This window comes from Pristis pectinata, chromosome 7, assembly GCF_009764475.1.
Source record: "Pristis pectinata isolate sPriPec2 chromosome 7, sPriPec2.1.pri, whole genome shotgun sequence".
Taxonomy (NCBI): domain Eukaryota; kingdom Metazoa; phylum Chordata; class Chondrichthyes; order Rhinopristiformes; family Pristidae; genus Pristis; species Pristis pectinata.
The window spans coordinates 90,633,410-90,650,364 of NC_067411.1; the positions used below are offsets into that span (position 1 = coordinate 90,633,410).

Sequence of the window (16,955 nt, forward strand, 5' to 3'; positions counted from 1 at the left end):
CCATTTCTAGCTTCAGTTACACACTAACTTAAAAGCAAATGAACACTTGGTTTTGTATGTATCAAATAATGCATTGAAAGTTCTATAAAGCTATTATGTGAAACAAATAAAATTTAAACAAAAAATTTACAGCATGGTAACAGTCCCTTCTGGCCCAATGAGTCCGCACCGCCCATTTAAACCCATGTTAACCTACCCATACCTCTTTGAAATGTGGGAGGAAACCGGAACACCCGGAGGAAACCCACACAGACATGGGGAGAACGTACAACCTCCTTACTGACAGCAAGAGAACTGGCGCAGTCATAGCGTCACGGTAACTGCTCTGCTACCATGCCACCCCCAAATAAATGTAATATTTTCATGAAATCTTGTCTGGACATTACTGTTGATATGCCAAAATAGATAACGAAGCTGATATGTGATTGAAAATTCAGCCTGGGATCAAATAACACAGCATGGTTGTAGCCAGCCTGGTCTATCCTCAGATGGTGACCAGGGACAGAAATACAGTCAGTGACCAAGGAACAATAAGCTAAGAACACAGATATCCCAGGACACTACACCAAAAATAATTTGGCACTGAAAGAATATTCTTTTAATGTCAATCAATCTGAGCTAAGAACTCCAAGGAACAACCTTAAATATTCCAAAGTCAACTATTTAAATTGAAAACCTTATAATACAAAAGATTAAAAAGTTTGAGAATTAGCTTCATATCACCACAAATCTTTACTGAACACATTATGCGAGTTTCACATTCAAAAGATGCAACTGGAAGCAAAAATGATGTGCTGTTTAGAAAGCTGGTTTAAGAATTTTATACTTTTGAGCTAAAAACAGATATTGTTCTATCATATCCGTGACTAATGGAGACCATACCTGATCAACTTTCATCCTCAATTTCGATCAAAATTATGCAAACCTGATTCATCTAAATCTCTTATGGTTCTAATATACATCAAGTAAAAAAAATTGCATCAACAAAAATGTTTCCTTTCACAATGAAATACCATTGGATATAATTCAATCAACAGCTTAAAACTAGAGATCTTCTTAATATATTTAAAACCTTCTTCTGTAAATTATCTAACAATTGCTTTTGATACAAGTAACAAAATACAAATAGACAGGAACAACATTTTAAGTACTTTGAGAGTGAAATAACCCTAAAAGTTGTTCTGATAATTTAATTTTGTATGCATGTCTTTTAGGTCACTTACGAGCGTGCAGCTGAAAACAACAGTAAAAAGGTAGATGTCCTCAAAATAGTTTTGTTTCCAAAAGATTAGTTTTGTTTTCAATTATATAAGCAGAAAAGGTAAAGAAAACCAATCAAGCATAACACTTGGAGCAACACACAAAGGCCCTGGAGGAACTCAGTGGGTCAGGCAGCATCTATGGAGGGAAACGGAAAGTCAACATTTTGGGTCAAGACCCTTCATCCGGACTGGAAAGATAGAGGGGAAATAGCTAGCGTAAAAAGGTGGAAGGACAGGTGGAGCAAGAGCTGGCATGTTGGTGAGGGAATGGGAAGTGGAATTAAAATTAAAATGAGGCAGCCTTTCACATCTGTGTTATTTATTGCATCTGGTGCTCCCAATGCAGCCTCTTCTATATTGGTGAGACTGGATGCAGATTGGGGGACCATTTCGCCGAGCACTTTAGCTCTGTCCACCATGCTAGCCGGGATCTTCCAGCGGCCAGCCATTTTAATTCCACTTCCATGTCTGTCCACGGCCTCCTCCACTACTAGGTCAAGCCTAAACACAAATTAGAGGAACAGCACCTCGTATTCTGCCTGGGCAGTCTCCAACCTGACGACATGAATATCGAACTCTCAAACTTCCAGTAATCGTTCCCCTCTGTTCCTTTTCCCCCTTTTTCCTTTCCTCATGATCCACTGGCCCCCATCACCCTACCTTTTTCTCCTCCCCCACCCTCCCCATCTGCCCATCAGCCACGCACTCCTCCCCAAATTCCTCCCTTTATTCCATGCTCCACCGTCCTCTCCTATTAGAGTCCATCTTCTTCACCCCTTTGTCACTTCCATCCATCACCTCCCAGCTTCTGACATCATCCCCACTTTCTTCCCTCCCTCATCTGCCTCTCACCCCTCCTCACCTGCATCCACCTATCACCTGCCAAATCTTGCTCCACCTCTTCCCTCCATCTTTTTACACTAGCTATCTCCCCTCTCTCTTTCCAGTCCAGATGAAGGGTCTCGATCCGAAACGTCGACTGTCCATTTCCCTTCATAGATGCTGCCTGACCAGAGTTCCTCCAGTGCCTTTGCGTCTTGCTCCAGATTTCGAGCATGACATTTCTTTCTACCAAGAGAGTAGTGGGTGTAAAATAACTCCAGCCTGCAAAAACCATTAATTGTCATGGAAAGATATATTAAGTGATATAAAAATTTCATCAGGTTGCTACCTTAACTGAAATCTGTGTTTCCCTCACAGGTTAAAAATTTATCTGACAGAAAAACCATGAAGTATGGATACATCAGCAATAACTATGTACAGGAATAACTATGTACAGGAAGTCCCTGGGTTACGCAAGGTTTCCATTCTTGAGTACTGTAGGTAAGCTGATCTCTTCCTAAGTCAGAAAAAGTACATTTTCTATAGCTATCCATACCATATTACTCTACATACACTTGCTATAATTTTTTCATTTCATCAAATATTCACCCATACACTACCCATAATTAAACTAATGGAATATGTACTCTATCCATCCAGTTCTTACTGAATACCATGAAATATTTTATCATCTTGAAAAATGCTTTAAAATGTGTGGGAGAATTTGTGTAATATCGGATTTCCGTAAGTCAGGCCATCTGTAACCTGGGGAGCCATTGTACCTCTCCAATAATCTTATTAGGTTTAAATAAATGGCTTCTCCTCACCAGATAATGGAAGTTAACCCTCAGCACCCCATCAATGAGAGCAGAGCAAAGTCTTGGCTCAAGATGACTATGTTTTTGGACTAATCCCAATAACACTAACAAACCTAAACTGTCTACATCTTGAATTAGAATCTTGATTTTTTTAAATAACAGGTTTAAAAAAAACTTTTTTTTGCAGAAGTGTTAAATTACATATCATAGCAGGGTAGAAAAAGTAATCTTTAAATTTTATTAGTTGAAAATGAATGAAAAGATTTACTGGTTAGGGAATGATCCTTTGATAAATCATCACCACCAATGTTAGGAGGATGATTACAGTGGTTTATGTAAGCAAATGTACTAAAGATAAGGCAAATGAGCATTAAATATTGGCAGGAATAACTACAGCAAAAAAAAAATGAAATTTTAAGGGTTTATCGTCTTTGAAAATGGATAAATCCCAAGGCCCAGATGAAATGTATCCCAGGCTATTAAAAGAATCAAGGAAGGAAATTTTAGAGGCTCTGACTTCAATTTTTGAATTCCATCTGGCAACAGAAATGGTGGCAGGGGATTGTTGGGCTACTAAGTTTGTATTCCTGTTTAAAATGGGAGAAAGGAATAAGTAATTAAGTGGTTGGGAAACTGCTGGAGTCAACTTTAATGGAAAGGATATACCTCAATTTAGAAAGGTACAAAGTGATCAGGAACAGTCACTGAATTTGTTAAAACAAGATTGCATCCGACAAATTTGATGGAATCCTTGGAGGAAGTAACAAAGAGAGTCCACGAGGACAGTGCTTTTGATGTAGGCTACATAGATTTCTGGAAGGCTCTCGACGAGGTCCCACATGGCAGGCAAGTCAAAAAGCAAAAGCCCAAGGCTTAAGATTTTATTTTTACCGCCCATCCCCCCCCCCCCCCCCACACAAAAAGAAATATTTTTCAATGTCTCATGTGCAAGGAGGAAGCAGGAATAGAAGCATTCCTGGATGTACAATTAATACTTTAAGTGTACACTTAAAACAATTATTTAGAAACAAAAATTCAGCTTATGAAAAATACTGCCAGGGCAATCACTGAAACAAGCTAGGATTTCTACAACATAGAAACAAAGGAATATATTACTGTGCCTTATACACTCAGCAATATATGAAAGCCTGCAGAATATATTCCTTCCCTACAGAGACGAGAATACATTCACAAATCATAAGAGCAATTACAGGAAGTAAACTTTTAAACTTACAAGCCTTCTCAAATGTCATGTCCACATAGTTCTGGTGTTAATAGACCGGGGGAAAGAAGTGCAAATCTTCAGAGGGATTTTCTTGAGGAAAATACAGTGTTCACAAATGTATCTGTCCCTGGTCAATGTACTCTTAAAAACTCTGGAAGTTAGCAGAGACAAAGCACACAACCTAAATCTGTGTTGTTTCAAATCTAAAAGGGGATTCTGTCAATGGACCCATTAAAAACATTCCACCTACAAGCAAATGCAAAAAATACAATGGCAGTGTTTTGAGAAAGAGCCACTGTACTTCTCCAATAGTCTTATTAGATTTAAATAAATGGATCTCTTGCTTCTCCTCACCAGATAATGGAAGTTGACCCTATCAATGAGAGCAGAGCAAAATCTTGGCTCAAGTTTTTGGACTAAACCCAATAGCACTAACAAACCTAAAGTGATTAATCTTGAATTAGAATCTTGATCCCTCAATCAACACTACAAACATAAATAATATGATTATCATCATTGTTATTTGTGGTATCTTAGTATATGAAAAATGGATACTACATTTCCAATATCCCATCATTGGCTTTGGAAGTACCTACTTTGGGAGAACCTAGTCTGAAAGGTCCAATACAAATGCAAGCCTCTGTTTACCAAATCCAATCAATACCAAACATTAACCCTTAATATATCCCCTGATGAAAAATATTATCTGATGGTAAAATAATCCAATATAAATGACTGAAAGTAGCTGTGCTGATAAATCTGCAGGGGATAAAAGTCTGTGTATTATAGAATGGTAGCATGTCACTTTTAAAGCACCAATTTTATCCAGCATCCCAGTGGAATCCTGTTATTATATAACAAAAAACTGCAGCTGCTGGAAATATGAAATAACACAAACACACTCAGCAGGTCAGACAGCACCTATGGATGACTTACCAGAACTAGAACATTTAGATATCAAACATTTTTTTTAAGGTTACAAAGAGGGAAGACAATGGGAGAGTGATAGGATGGACAACGAGAGACTGAATGGTAAAAGTGGAGTGGTGTTGGCTGAGTGAGGATGAAGGCTTATTGATCATAGCTGATTCTGTCTGGATGAGATGTAAATAGGAGATAAGCAATAAGAGGAAAAAACATTTGAATATTTCAGCATGATTTTAACCTCCCTGTGCTCACTTTCCTCTCCAACTTTTATCAGCATTTTATTTTTCCTTTTAATGAAAGACGATCAACCTGAAACATTAACTATTTCACTCTCAGCAGACTCTGCCTCACCTCCTTCATATTTTCTGCATTTTCTGCTATTATTTACCCTCTTCTTTTAGTTTAGTACCTATTTTTTATTGGTCCATTCTGTAACATTTTATCATTGATCAAAAAAAAATCTGCATACATAGATTATTGGACCTTACCCAACCTTGAGGTGCCTTATACCCATCGGTCTATTTAAACACTCAAAGAGCTTACAGTTATACCTGCAGCCTTGGAACATAAGCAAAATAATCATTACCACAATAATTTTTCATGAGATTAAACCGATCAGACCCATGACGTGTGTGCTGTACAAACTAAAGAACGCCTACAGATCTTAATAATACACAGCATGCTTTTTCAACAGTTTCAAGGTCTTTGGATTATAAAGTGCAAAATACAAAACTCAGGTTCAGTGCATTCCCATGTACGATATGAAAAGGAATAGCAGATAATATACAACAATTCTAAAAAATACATGAAGAACATTAAACAAAAAGCACTTACAGTGAAAAGGATGCATTCCCTTCAAAGGATTTAAGTGTGAAAGAGAGGTTGCTGAGGGACTGTCAGCTCCTTTTGAAATGAGTGAGTCATTGTACTGTGAACACCGGCTTCAGACCTATATTCTCACTGACATCACCACCTCCGACTTTGCTGCAGGAGCAGCTATGGCAACCACATCATGTACTGTAAGACTGAACCCTTTAATTGCTTTTACAACTTCCTGAAGCTTCAGCCACTGAACTCCAGTTGATTAAACAAAAAACTGTCTTACTACCCATCCACTCTGAGGTTGAGACAATATTAACATGAAAGATCTGGTTCTAATAATTACAAAGCAGCAAATAAAGATGTAAGCTAGAACCAGGAACCCAATTATTCTGAAATATATTTATAACTGTAAAGCTATTGGGAAGCCCTTTAGATCAAAGTAACACCAAATCTTGCAAACTGATTGACAGTTGTAACCCAAAATTTTATTTCCTTGTGTTCTTGACTAATGACCTTCATCTCACCCAAGCTCCCAGAATCCCTTCTTTACCACCAAATAAAGAGATCTTACATTGATGTGATGTAGTATAGATTGGCTTTGACGTTGGGAGAACAGAACTGGCAGGAGCAATTCAATCTTAGTAAATGTGAGATGGTACCTTTCAGTTAAAAATGTAATGATTATACTTGGTGTATGAAAGTGGGTAATTCCAGTTTTGAGTTGCATGTCAAAGGATGATAATGAAAGTCATGGAAAGAACTCAATATAGACAAAATACAATGCTCCCTTGAATCAAGTTGTAGAAAAATTGGTTGATTACGACTGATCTTAAAATTCTGAAGGAACATGTCATAATGGACAAAGTCCCCTGAGTCAATGATTGCGACTAGAATGAATTGATATATATGGTGAAATACAATAAATTTAAGTTATTGAGCAGAAGTTGTTGTTTTTAAATATAGAGGCTTGTGCAGTTGTGGATTGCATTTCTAGAAATATTGATTTAAGGCAAGGACTGCATTGATACTTCAGAATAGGCTGGCTTGGAAATAAATGCAAACAGAGATACAGAGACATGCAAAGATGTCAGTTTCATATTATTAGGTCTACCTAAAAAAATGGCAAACAGGTTACGACAAGCAGCCAATTTCCTCACTGCAATCTCGACATAACGCTAGTGTATTTCACATAAGCAAAAAAATAAACATGCTTCTGCTTTCACTTGAGAAGGAAAACACAGCGGCAAGATGATTTTCAAAGAAAGGGAGAATTATAGTGAAATGGGAGAGTATAAAGTGGGAAATCAGCAAATCCAAGATTGCTGAATATTCAATAGTTGAAGAGATGCAAAAGTGACAGGATTAAAGAATATCAAAAGGGGCACAGAGCAGGGGTTGTACAAGTTAGGCTAAGGAAGGCGAGGTGTTAGGATGCTTTGTAAGACAAAGAATTAGAGGAACACTAAGAACCAAGGGCATGATTGAGCAAACCCTCACGTCAGACAGTGTTGGATAACCTGGAGTTTGCAGAGAAAGCATCTCAGTAGGCAAGGTGGGCACTGAAGAAGAGAATCTAAAATGTTACAATAATGAAAGAGGAAAAGAAATGTTATGATTAAAGTAATAAATGCTCTTTTGTTACCAGAAATTTGAGATAGTTGTTTTGGTTTTTAATTCCAAGTTCCAAACTAAGTGTTAACCATCAGGTTTGAAATTCCCCACTTTGTCTTCATTTTTAACTATACTGAAACTGGGACTAGACTTTCTTCATTGAAGCTTTAAAAAACTTTGCTACATTTCCTAAATTTTTTAACAGTTTTTATTGAACATACTCGGATTTCCCTTTGTGGACAAATTTGGCAGCCAATTCGCACAAAATACCTGTTAATCGTTTTTAGATATGTTGAATGAAACCCAACAGGTGGGGAAGAGGGTATCTGTGGATATAGGAGGAATTCACTTCTCTGAGAAATGCCACAGGATGTTTTATGTCCACCTTAGTTTTGCAGATCAATGAAAAAAAAGACCAAAAAACCCATTAAGAGCAATAAAAAAACTCAAGGGACATCAAGACAAAGCTATAACTATTAACAGAAAAATGTGCAGCAAAGGAAAGTGTTTGCCCAAAGGTAGGTGCAGGTGAAATTGTAATGGGTAGTTGAGTTGCAGTATGTAAATGACAGTTGCATTTGCATGCACTCGGAGGCTAAGCTCTACCATAATTGACACTCTCACTGAAGCGTACGAGAGCTTGGTTCTTGTATTCAACAACCATGAGACAAAGGTTGTCCAAACTTCCCCTGCTGCACCACACTGGCCTCTGACAATAAAGGCTCACGTCAAGACCTTGGAAAACATGGACATTTCATACGTCTCAGGAAACACCTCTCAGTGAAGGCACACATCAGTGATGTTCTCCAAAGATCAGGGTATCAGACTTTCATCATACTGTCATCTTGGTTTAAGAGTTATATATTCAAATTTACAGGTGATATAAAATTGACATACACAATGTGCTGGGGATAAAAGAGGCAAGTTACAAAGGGTAAAACTATGACACAGTAAAATTCTGAGAATCTGGCACTCTTGAGATGTTGGTGGTGTCACACTAGCAGATTTTCCTACTATTATTACCCAACACACTTTTGATTCGCTTTATTTGTGGTTACACAATAAAACAATAAGTTTGCCAGTGCGCCTGGTGCATTTCAAGGGAGCACAGGAAACGGGATGCAGTGAACCAGATGCCAAACCTTTGGGATTTCTGAAGAATCAGATGATCAGAGTTTTCTGCAAGTGTTGAATTCCAAGTATTCACTCTGGATTCAAGATGAAAGTTCTTTCTGAATGGTGGGAAACCAGGAACTGGGGCAAAAGACACTCAATGGGTTTAATTACGCAGAGAGATTCCAAGCTCATGTTGGATTTCCTGGAACCTAGAAGATTATGGGGTAACTTGACTGAAATTCTTGTCAACAGCAGTGATTGATGCCCAATCAATTGTTAACATCGAACCTGAGATTGATGGATTTTTGCTAACCAAAGGGGAAAGGCAGATAAATTGGAATTAGTTTGCAGATCAGCCAGGAAGACACTGAAAGACAGAACAGGCTAAAGAGATGTATGAATGTCTGTGTCCACAAATTATTAAGAACTAGTGAACAGGTACTAAAATCAAAAAGGTAACATTGTATTGACAAAAAGGGAATGAAATTAAAAGAGAGACAGATTATGTATTGGTTGTACATAGCGTTTGGCAACACTATCTGAAGTACTGTGCTCATTTCTGGACACCTTATCTCAGGGAAGGCATACTGGACTTGGCAAGAAGCGGTGCAGATTAATTAAAGTGATAGCTGTGCTTAAAGACGAAGCCTGCTATATAGAATGCATTAGATTAGTTTGCCATCACTTGAGTGTAAGACATGAGGGTTGATTAACCTTATCGAGATGTTTAGAGTGGCATCTGGAATAGGCTAAAAAAATTCTCTGGTGGAGAACTTGAACACACAAAATAACACAACCTTAAAATTACAGCCAGACCAGTCAAAAGTAAAATCACAACCATTCCCTTACGCAAAGAGTAGAGGGAACATGAAGCTCTCCCCCAAAAGGCTATGGGAGCAGCCAATGGAAATACTGAATAATGAGATCAATGGACTTTTGGAATATCACAGGGCATGAAGGCAATGCAGGTTAATGGTGTTGAGATACAAATCAGTTCATGAACTAAGTGAATGGCATAACAAGCTACAAGGGCCTGATAGCCAAATCCTATTTCTAACAGCTTTGCAGGGTCTTGTTTTAACATCTAAAAGAAGACAGCATTCTGTACTGCTATCCTATTAAGGGGCTTCAACTCACATCCTTTCACTGCAGAGATAATGTTACCACCAAGACACTTAGGTTAGAAATCTAAAATTATTTCAAATTATGTTCTAGACCTAAAATTAAAAGATTGATAACAATGATCAAATCTCAGTAATTTACTGTAATGCATAAAAAGCTAGCGTTGAAACTCATAGCCTGTTATCAAAATTCTATTTCTCTTCTAATGTTTGTACAACATTATGCAAGTCTGTACTGGCACTACAAGGCAAGTCAATAGAATGAAAAGGCAGCAAAGTTAAATGAAGTATTGACCATTCAACATTGGAAAAATATTGTAGTTAATATGCACTAAAAGTCCAACCTGCAGTTCATAAAATTACTACTTAAAATTACACATATTAGAGCATTCTATTAGGCTGAACTGAACGAATAAATTTTGCAAGATATGTTCAGTCAGAAACAGATTCACAATTTGTTAGGAGGAAAATCTAATGACTGGGAGCATTCAGCTTTTCAAACCAAATAGAGTGGTTTAAAAAAAACGTACATAGCATAGGAGTTGACAATTGTTACTGCTTCAACCCTTCCAAATTTGGGTTATTTTAAAAAAGTTGACATAGGAGGAAAGACATTGTTACTGGCATAACTCAAAAAATCACAACACGAGCAGCAACAGAATTTAAATTAGGTTCAGAACTAAGATTCCAACAGTGAATTATTCTTCAAGGCAAGGACAACTCCCTTGTGGCTATGTACATGCATCAGAGCAGGTAAAATACTGCAGAGTAAAAATAAATTAGAATGCTTTGTGTGGGTGGTAATGGACTTATAATGGAAGGAAAGTTTTATTGAAGGATTTGTGCATGCATTAAAACATGTAATAGAGGAAAACATTCTTTGAAATGCTTTAAAAGCTGGAAGTACTCAGGCTGTCAGAATGTTTCTGGAAAAGTGTCATCAGATGATAATCCTACCCTATAAAAATGGCTTATGGATATCATTGGTCTGCTTAATGAGAATGCAGGAAATGCACGGGCTTCAGAGAAGAGTCAAGAGCAAACCAGTAAAAGGATAACACTTTTCTCTAAACAGCTAGCCTCATCTGGCACAATTGCTCAAAGGAAGAGACGCAGTGGTCTGGCACAAAATTAACTCATGATTGCCCCATAGCTATGACAATGTTCCATATATGGTTGTAGACCAGCTGCGCATTCAGAGAATGCAAGTCTCTGTGGTTGTGAAATATTTCAGGATTCTCATTTTGTACCTGAAGACAAAGTTGGTTCAGACAATGCCTCCCTGCAACATCAGAAAGTCCACAATCCTAGCAAATGCAGGGGCATGCACTCTCTTTGCTCTTTTTCAGGAGAGTTTGCATAATTTCTGATATGCAGTAGCGTCCTAAAGACTGTAAGATATTACTGATATTCCTAGCTGCAATTTGAAAGAATTGAAAAAGAGGCTGGAAACATAGCTCTGCACTTGCTCAACAGTTTCAGTACCAGAATGTGTCATGTCTCCTTCACGGCACTTTTGGAAGAGTCTTTGAAATTCTTGCTCCCTTGTTAAGTGCAAATTGGAAAACTATTCTCATCTCAATAGTCTTACTCTGGTGCCCTCCAATTTCTCCACAGCATTATTAAGATGGAAAGGAACAGCCATCAAATGTCCACATTCGGCAACAACAAGTTTGGCTAAAGCTTAGTAGCCAAGATAGAATCTTAAACTCAACCTCCTCACTGCTTAAAGTCAAATGAAATTGTGATGAGGTCTTCAAAAGAAAATTTCTGTATAGCTCTGCTTCAAATCTATGATAAACCCAAAACTGATTATATCCTTTTAATTGCACAAATGAGGTGAGACATTTGCAGTAGCTAAACACTCAGCTCTCCATGGAAGGACTAAGTCCTGCTCCAATTTGACAATGGTGGATTTGTTCAGGTTTGCATACCAAAATGTCATAATGCATACTATATATTATTTGGTTATTGATGGTACTTGCACTATTACTATTAATAACATGACTGTCAAAGCAAGACACACTAAAATATCCTATTGTACAACACTATCTGAAAGGAGCCATTAGATTAAATAATTTGAATCCAATAGGGGTGGGATTTAATCGAAAAGCATAGACTTGGAAAAGTGATCATGTTAAGATTCATAAATTGTGTATGAATTGGCATCTTGTTTCAATTTAATAGGTATGGAAGGACCAGGGTCACAATTTTACACTGTACAAATCCAAATTTATGCTTGTGATCAGGACATTGTTCTTTCTCCCAGAAAATTCCAATCCTTTGGAACATATTTCTGGTGATGGCTTCATGGATGGATTTCCATCAAGTTACATTTAGACTCATTTTAATCTGGAGCCAAGATCACCTCTTGAAGAAGGTTGGAGCTCCACAGAATTATCAAGACAGATCTCTTAAATAAGTTTCCATCATTTTTGGAGACAGAGGTCAAAGGAATTTCCCTGCTAACTTTCCCATCTGAATTAGTTATGCTTTCCTAATGATCTGGGGGAGGAACACTGTGCACATCTTGTGTGAAACAAGGCATCATGTGCAGGAGAGGGCCTTTTCCCGTCTCTAGTTGTATTTATGATAGAAAATTGTAGAACTACTGCTGTTTGAAATGAAGGCACAAATTGCAGCCAACTTTATTTTGCTCATTTATGTTACTTGAATTATTTTTAAATACTGCTATTTTTATAATGGTAAATTAGTGGAAGAGAGCCCAAGATTTCTGTCATGAACAAAACAACACGCAGATTATGTTTCTACACCATTTCTTTCGTCCATTCCCGGCCCCGCCCTCCCAACCGTTGTCGCCACCGTGAGCATGCTGTTTCCTCTGCAGCTCAGAGGAGCCGTCTCACTGCTCGGTCCCAGTCCCCGGGCCCAAGGCTGGACCTTCCTGCCCGTTATTTCTGTTGGGCTGAAGATTCAGATTAAAATTCAAAAAAAAGTTGAGAGGAAGCTGTAAATAAAAACTAGTGCAAACCAGCAATGTGTTTTTTACATCAGTAGGTTTGTTAATAATGTGTGAGAAGTTGTTGTTGTGTTGGGAACACAACAAGCCTGAGGTGAGCAAGGACTAGAAGAACAAATTCTGATTCAGCAAAACATGGATAAGTGTGCAGTTATCCACTTTGATGAGAAAAATATATTAAAATGGTGATAGACTGGGTGTCTTCATACACTAGTGACTGAATGCAAACAAGAAGATATGGCAGTAAATTAAGGTGCAGACGGAATGTTGGCCTTCAATGCATGGGGTTTGAAGTGCAGGAGGAAGTTTGCCTTACTACCCTTGGTGGGGACCACACTTGGTCTATCTTGTTCAGCTTTGATCTTGCCATAAAGGTAGTACAACAAATGTTTAATGAACTGATTCCTGAGATGGCAAGACTGTCATATGGGGAGTGACTTGTTTGACTGGAGTAATCCGTTTTCACTAGAGTGTAGAAGAATGAAAGAAGGTTTTGTTGAAACTAGCAGAATTCCAACAGGGCTTGAAACGCTGGATGCAGGGAGAGTGTTTCTGCTATCTGAATTGTCTAGCACCAGGGGGTCACAAACTCAGATTATGGGATAAGACACTTAAAAGTGTGATGTGGAGAAATTTCTTCACTCATGCAATGAACCTTGTGTAATTCTGTGTGATAGTAGGTTGTGAAGGCCAAACTGCTGAATATATTCAAGTAGATTGACAGATTTGTAAACACAAAAGACATGAAGGAATATGGGAATTTGGTGCTGAAATAAATGATTGTACTTAATGGCAAAGCAAGCTCAAAGGGCCAAATGCCTACTCCTCCTATTTTGCTGTGTTTTTTTAAATGTTTCATGGTATCTCATTATATACTGTAGTGCACATTTATCGGTGAATAACCTCTGTGCAATCAACATAAAAACAAATCTAATAAACAACAGCTGATAGAATTTGTTACAATATGCTCAAACAAATATCTTCCATTCCATCCCAAATTTCTTTTTATTTGTTCTATTAGCCACTTGAGAAATATCCTCCATTCAGGAAACCAGTTTGTTTTTCATTAAGAATTAAGAAAGCAATACTGCATTAATTGCACAAAACCCTATTTAATGGCAGAAGTTCCCAGCTTTCAGCATTAAAAGAATTGAAAACATGGATGCATTTTCTGAAGCACTGAATGGTAATCTACCCAGGTGGATCACAAATTGCTTGCTTAGAAGTGACAGCAGCACCACTAGCCACTCCATATCAGATAGACAAGCTTCGATCTAAAGCAACATTATGCCCTGTTTCCAGGCAACCATTAGAGAGAATCTACAGGCTGCACAAAATTCACATGGTTGGCTGAACATGGACACTGTAAAGCACATAAAAGATATGCTGATTTTAAAGCCTCCCATGAGCCAAAATCCAAATACAATCCTTTGTGATTCCAGTGGGAACAGCATCCAAAAGTAAGGAATTTCACAAATCCAAACAATTAAAACTGATTGTCATATCCACACATATATACATCAGACCTTTAAACAGTTCTGTGCAAGCTAATTTCTAGTAATCTAATGTCAGATAGTCAGAGGGAAGCAAATTCGAGCTCTGCAATGCAAAAATATCTGCTGCTTTGTCAAATGTTTGCTTTAGACCACTAGTCAATCATTCTCATGCTGGCACAGATGGCAACTTTTCCTCCACATACATAGCCTCTTATTCGAAACACCAGCCTTCATCTAAATATGAAAGCACCAGCAACCTAACCAGCAGATAGTTACGTGTAACTTTAAAGTAATGCAAAACACTAAAATGTGCAAGTTTAAAATTCATCCTTTTTCTAAAGAACAGCAGATCCAAGGTAAAAATCTTCCAATTCATGCAGCGAACACTGATTTACAGCATTTCCCCCTTCACAACTCCCCTCCTTGTCATTCCCATCCCTTTATCCCCCCTCTGCACCATTCCCCACCTCCGTCAAAGCCTCCCTTCACACTATCCACTTCATCCCTTCCCCTTTTCCCTCCCCTTCCGTTACCTTCACCCTCCTTTTCTCCCCGCCCACCTCCGCCCCTTCCCCTCAGCACTCCCCTTCCTCCTCTGCCAACCCCCTTGACACTGATTCACCCTTTCTCCTGTTTTTCTTCCTCTTCCTTCCACGCTATCTCCCCATTCACCCCTCCCTTCCCCACCTCCCACAATCTGCTCCCCTCCTCCTCCTCACCCCTTCCACTCGTGCCTTCTCTTCCCTATCATCCTTTCTTCTCCTCCTCCTCCATCTTTCCCTCCTCACCCTCTACCACCTCCTCCCCGACCTTCCACCTCCCTCCCAATTCACCACTCCATGACACCATCCCCTTCCCATTTCCCTTCATCTTCCTCCTCCCACATTCCTTCTCACCCCTTCTACTCACCTGCTCTGCTCCACTTCATCCGACTCCTCCCCATTCCACTCCTGCCAGCTCCTCGTCCTCCTCCCGCCCCAACCTCCTCACCACCACCTCTCCTTCTGCCCCCTTCTGATCTCCCTCTTCTCCTCTCCCCCTCCCCTCGTCTCCTATCCCAATCGTCCTCTCTCCCTCTACTCTCCACCTCCTCCTTCCCACCACCTCTCCCTCCTCCTGCCCTCTCCCCCTCTCCGTCCCCCTCTCCTCCTCCACCCATCCCACTCCCCTCCCCCTCTACCGTCTTCCTCTTCTCCTCTCCCCCCTCCCACCTCACTCCTCCTCCCCCTCCTCACCCACTCCTCTTCCCCTCTCCCTTTCTCCTCCCCTTTCCTAACCCCCTCCCCTTCTCTAAGCCCCTTCACCCTCCTTTTCCCCTTCTCTAAGCCCCTTCACCCTCCTTTTCCCCTCCTAAGCCCCCTCCCCCTCCTCCCCCTCCCCTAACCCCCTCCTCCTTCCCCCTCCACCCCTAACCCCTCCTCCTCCTTCCCCCTCCACTTGCTCCTTCTCCTACATACTTCCTCCTCCTTTCTCTTCTCCCCAACCCCATCTCCTCTCCCCCCTCCTTCTCCTCCCCCTTCCCTACTCTAACCCCCCTCACCCTCCTTCTCCCCTCCTGCTTTCCAACTCCCCCTAACCCCCTTCCTCCCTCTCCCTCCCCCCTCCTCCCTCTCCCCACCTCCCTCTCCCTCCCCCCACCTCCCCTTCCTCCACCTCCCCTTCCTCCTTCCCCCTCCTCCCCCCACCTCCCCTTCCTCCTTCCCCTCCTCCCCCTCCTCCTTCCCCTCCTCCTTCCCCTCCTCCCCCTCCTCCTTCCCCCTCCTCCCCTTCCTCCTTCCCCCTCCTCCTCCCCTCCTCCTTCCCCGTCCTCCACTTGCTCCTTCTCACCAACCCCGTCTCCTCTCCCCCTCCCCTAACCCCCCTCACCCTCCTGCTTTCCAACCCCCCAACCCTCTCCCTCCCCCCTCCCTCCCCCCTCCCTCTCTCCTCCCCCTTCCTCCATCTCCCCCCTCCTCCTCCTCCCCGCCCCTTCCTCCATCTCCCCCTCCTCCTCCCCCTCCACGTCCCTCCTCCTCCTCCTCCTCCTCCTCCACGTCCCTCCCCTTCCATCTCCTCCTCCTCCTCTTCCCTCTCATTTCCTCCTCGCCCTCTTCCTTCCTCTCCTCCCACTTCCCTTCCTCCTCCGGTTGCATCCGATGAAGTTTCCATGTGCAGTGCTGTGGACCTCTCCCGGAAAGTTACAAGTTTCGACACAGCGGTGCTGTTGGGCCATCCCCAGACTCCGCTCGCAGCTGCACGAAGACCCCGGACCCCGTCCCGACCCGGGCCGCCTGACCAGTCCGATCCCCGACCATCCCATCCTATCGCTTCCCTCCTCACCCACACCAAGCCTTTGTTGTCGGTAAATCACGGCCGGTTTTCAGCACGGACAAGAACTGTCCAGACTCACCACCGCACTCACTCTCAGCTCCCCGTCGCGAAACCCTCCGTGGGCGGGGAGAGGGGAGGGGAAAGGGGGGGAAGGGGTGGGGTTGGGGGGGGCCGAGGGGAGCCCGAGCAACCGGAGGGGCGGGGCCGGATGACGTGAGGAGGGGTGGGGTCTGGAGATGTGAGGAGAGCGGGCGGGGCGGGGCGGGGGCGGGGCCAGATGACGAGGGGAACGGGGCGGGGTCTGGCGAAGCGAGGAGAGCCCGAGCAGAGGGAGGGGCGGGGCCGAGGCCGGATGACGTGGGTGGCGGGGCGGGGTCTGGCGACGCGAGGAGAGACAGAGCAGCGGGAGGGGCGGGGCCAGATGAGGCAAGGAGAGCCCGAGCAG

General features: G+C 41.5%; 1 protein-coding gene across 4 annotated transcripts in view; it reads right to left on the reverse strand.

Moving 5' to 3' along the window:
- pam (peptidylglycine alpha-amidating monooxygenase) overlaps window positions 1–16,669 on the reverse strand; it is a 146,994-nt gene extending 130,325 nt beyond the window's left edge. For 2 of the 4 annotated variants that reach the window (XM_052020022.1, XM_052020019.1), the window contains exon 1: window positions 16,590–16,669. The gene's annotated coding sequence lies outside the window, so the exon portion shown is untranslated. Of the gene's footprint in view, window positions 1–16,519 lie in introns of all 4 variants that reach the window. The other 2 variants (XM_052020021.1, XM_052020020.1) reach the window with 2 other exon arrangements.
- Window positions 16,670–16,955: the final 286 nt, after the last annotated feature.